Consider the following 4,549-nt stretch of genomic DNA (forward strand, 5'->3'; position numbering starts at 1 on the left):
CGCCGAGGGAAGTGGCCGCTTAATTAGTCATCATGGCGTAGACGATTATTGTCGAATGAATGAACAAACAAGCAAAAGATGCTTGGCATGTCCTCAAGAATCCGGGCGTGATCCAATTAATTATTAGGATCGCATAAAAGGAAAGAAGATATGTTCTCATCTAATAAATCTAAACCAAACAACTTCTTTGTACGCGTCTCGTATCTTTGTAAACAAGCAAGAAGTAGTATATACTCCCTCCATTCCAAAATATAGTGCGCCCGCGTTTTCCGAGATCCAACTTTAACCATAAATTTAACCAACGAGACAAACTGCGGCGGGAAAAAATTATATAATAAAAAACTTTTTTCAAATACGAATTCATTGATATAATTTTTACTCCCGCCGCAATTGGTATTGGTAGTTAAATTTATGGTCAAAGTTAAAGCACAGAAATAAAGGAAGCATTATATTGTGAAATGGAGGGAGTATTTGCCACGAGTCCTGTATCGTCTTTTAAAAAGAAATACCAAGACGAATTCCGCTTTCTAAATCCTCTGAAACCATTTTTACCGACGACTCGCTTGTCTGTTCAGTGGGAAATTAAACCCGCGGACGCGCCAAGGCGGAGCAGCGCATCAGCGCGCAGTTTGTTCGCCTTGACTTTCTCTTCTCGGCGTGGCCGGCGCGAACACATGCATGGCTCCGGCTCAGTGATCGCTCACCGACCGTGACCGTGTTCCACGGTGACCAGACCAGCCGATGCGGACGGCCGCGAGGCGGAGGTCATCCTAGCCGCCGGTCGTGCGCTCGGCCGCTCTGACCTGACACTGACAGCGACACACCTCGCCTGCCACTCAGCTCAATATCGCACTGTAAGGGCATCTCCAGCCGTGTTTCAGGAAGGCCTTCTCAGACTTTTTTTTGCGCCGGCGTTGAAAAAACGGCCCAATTGCGTCTCAGGAATCCGATTTTTGCCGGCCTGTGCGGAAAGCAGCGCCGGCGGACCCAGGCCGATCCCGGCGCGTTGGGGGGCGCCCGGGGGGCGTCGGGGCGAACTGTTTTGGCGCGAAAAAGTTGCGGGCCAGCCGCGTCAGGGACACGGCGGCTCGTCTTCCCCCCAACTGTCTCGATTCCCGCGGGAAATCAATGGCAAGGCTGCCGCCGGTCAGCCTTGCCATTGATTCCTCACGGGCGGCGCGTCTCGGGACGGCGCGCCGACGCCTCCCCTCCCTCGCACGCGTACACACGGGCGCGGAGCGGCTATAAAAGCCGGCGGTTCTCGCCGGTGCCCACACCAGACTCGCCCCTCGCCGCCGCCCAGCCCCTCTCTCTCCGTCTCCGTCTTCCTCTCCCGAGCGCCACCGGCAACCCCTCTCTCTCCCTCTCTACCACCGCCGAGCCCGTTGCCATGGCAGAGCGCTTCCCCGGAGACGAGGCGGCGACGAACGGCTTCGGCCGGCGTTCGCTCCGCGAACAGGAGTCCTGGCTCCTGTTCCAGGCGAACATCCCGGCGCCGCCGGACATGCGCGCCGGGCCGACGGGGTGGCGGCTCAGCGTCGGGGGAGTGCCTGTTCCCCCGTTACCCGACGCCGTGGCGAAGCCCACGTACTTCGCCGAGGAGGTCGAGGTCGCGCACGCCTCCCTGACCGACGACGAGCGCTTCCTCCCCCAGTACGCCGCCGGCAATCACGCGGCTTGGGCGGCGTACTTCCAGCGCCGCCAGCAGCTGCGCCTGGCCTCCACCAACGGCGCGCCGGTGGTCGGCGGCGTGAAGAACAACGTGGGGCGCCATCTGTGGTGGGGCGTCCCGGGCCGCATGCTGGAGGGCTTGCTGACGCACCTCGACGGCGGCAACAACCCGCCGTTGACCTATCCTGCGACGGGGGCCGCCCCGTCGCAACACCGACGCGCATGGGCGCCAAGGAGGTTCGCCTCCTCCTCGTCTTCCTCCTCTCGCTCATCTTCCCACTCATTCAGTTCTCCGGCGCTTCTCGGCGTCAAGGCCGAGCCCGCGGCGGAGACGCCAATCGGTCGGCGCACTCGCAGCGTCGGCATCGTCATCAACGAGGGCGGCCGGCGCGCCCCCTCCTCGTCGGCTCCTCCGCGCTTCGTCAAGCCGAAGATGGAGCCGGGGCTGGCGCCGGTGAAGACGGAGCCGGGGCTGGCGCCGGTGGAGGCGGAGTTCGACGACGACGACGCGGCCCTAGAATGGGCGCGTCAGGACTCCATTGCGATGGAGAAAGCGCGTCGGGAGAAGTAGAAGGAGCGCCAGCGCGCCGCCCTGCGCCGCTTCGAGGAGCGCCGACGCGGCCGCGTTGAAGACGGGGTCGTCGTCTTATGCGACAGCGACGACGACGACGACGCGCCGCCGCCAGTCCGCCATGGTGACGCCGGGCAGGGGTCCAGCAGGGGCGCCCGCGTCAAGGAGGAGAAGGCCGACGATGACGATGGCGGCGACGACTTCATCCCTTTTCTTTTTTAGATTAGGTTAATGTAATGAAAATGCAAATTTGCCATGTTTGGTCGAAATTTAACTAGTTTTTATCATAACTTCGCCGAACGGTTCTTTTTTAAAAAAAATACGCATCTGGGGGCGGCCCTGAGAGCCGACGGCTGGGGACCGACTCGCCCCCAGGGTCATTTTTTGCGCCGGCTCACCCCCAGGCGGCGCTTTTAGACGCCCCCTTAGAGCATCTCCAACAGCCGCGCTAAACTAGCGCCGCGCCGCAAATTAGGCCGTTTTAGCGCGCGCGCAACGCGGCGGGTCGCTCCAGCGGACACGCAAAAACGGCGCGCGCGCTATAACGGGTTGGGCGCGCGGTTGAAAACACTTACCCGCGCGGCGTATTTCGGGCGCCAGCTACAGCGCGCGGCACACTCGAGCGCTCGCACCGCACTCTCTCCTCTCCTCGTCCTACGCCCCGCGCGCGCCGGTGCCGGCGCCCTGCCACCCACCCATGGACGCGCACATCGGCGCCCCGCTCACCCCGCTGTACAGCCGCGACCCCCCCCTCCCGCCGCCGCAGCCGCCGCCGCCGCCGGAAACCCTAGCGCGGGAAGCGCTGGCGTCGCCACCGCCGGAGCTCCGTCGAGCGTCGGCCTCGCGCGCAGCCTCTTCTTGCCGCCGCGGATGACCACGACGGCGGGTGGCGTCGCGCCGGCGCCGTCCCGTGCCGCCGCCGCACCGTCGAAGAAGGTCCCCAATGCGGCGCGGACGAAGAAGGGCAAAACATCCGCGAAGAAAAACAAGGCGGCGGACGGCTCCGGCACCACGAAGGCGAGGGGAAAGAAGCTTGCAGGGCGTTCGACGGCCGCGGCGGCTACCGAAGCGCCGGCGAGCTCACTCATTGAGCCGGCCGCCGACGCGCACCACGTGTTCGACGAAATGCCCCCAAGGTGGAAAATTTTCTAACTTTTCTTTTCTTCTTATTTTTTCAATGCATCATCATCACATATAGATAGCTTATTTGCATTGTTCAAAAAACTTTGTAGTCTCAACGATGATGCATACATGTCCACTATGGGTGTTGGGTCCAACAATTCGCATTGGTCTCAAACCAATGACATCCATTTCGAAGCCCATGAGTTTGAGGTGGACGAGGAGGGTGAGGGAATTGTCGAGGCACCGAAAGGAAGAGCGGGCAATTACTCAACCAACGATGACAAGTTACTATGCCATACTTATTTGCAAGTGTCGAGGGATCCATCCATTGGAGGTGATCAAAGTAGAGACGCGTATTGGGGGCGAATGAAAGAACACTCTGATGCTCACAACTTGAGTGGAATTGACCGCTCCGAGAGATAACTTCGGTCCCGATGGTCGACAATCAACTCGGATTGTCAAAAGTGGGCGGCCGTACAAAAGGCAGTTGACAAGATTAACCCAAGTGGCACAAATGAGGATGATTGAGTAAGTGGCATCTCATATATGTTCATCATACTTGTTTTTGGTGACCGAAGTGCTAACTTGTTTTGTTTTTCTTGTAGTACAACATTGCACAAAACTTGTTCAAAGAAGAGACAAGGACAACCAAGAAGGGGAAGATCAAGAAAGGCAGGGTCTTTACCTTGCCTCATTGCTATGAAGTGTTAAAGGATGATGAGAAATGGAAGAAGCGTGATGGTTTGGAGGATTTGCATTTGAGCAACAAACGAAAGCGAGCAATTGAGATGAATGATGATGATGAGGAGGAGGATGATGCATCAAGTGATGACGGCAAGAGAAGCCCCACACCCAACTCGGTTTCATACTCGAAGCCAAAACGACCGGATGGGTGCAAGAAAGACAAAACCGAAAAGAAGAAGAGGAAAGGAGATGATGAGCTCAAAAATGCTATGGAAGCTATTGTGAAGGCAAGGGTCGAAGCCAATGAGGTGAGGAAAATGGCAAGGAACCAAGATGCCGTGGCCAAGGAGAGGAGGTTGGCGGCCGAGGAGAGAAGGGTGGCGGCCGAGGAGAGAAAGGTGGCTTTGGAGGAGAGGAAAGTGAGCAACGAGGAGCGAGCTAAATTGTTGGAATGGGAGAAGCACTTATTCTTCTTGGACACATCTAACCTCAATGCGGCGC

The 4,549-nt window shown here is 58.3% G+C and overlaps 1 pseudogene; it reads left to right on the top strand.

Moving 5' to 3' along the window:
* Positions 1 to 1,504: 1,504 nt before the first annotated feature.
* On the top strand, positions 1,505 to 3,394 carry LOC147966547 (uncharacterized; annotated as a pseudogene).
* The last annotated feature ends 1,155 nt before the right edge of the window (positions 3,395 to 4,549 follow it).

The sequence above is a fragment of the Triticum urartu genome, chromosome 6A (genome assembly GCF_056163025.1).
Source record: "Triticum urartu cultivar PI428250 chromosome 6A, HENAU_Tu73, whole genome shotgun sequence".
In the NCBI taxonomy this organism is placed as follows: Eukaryota; Viridiplantae; Streptophyta; class Magnoliopsida; order Poales; family Poaceae; genus Triticum; species Triticum urartu.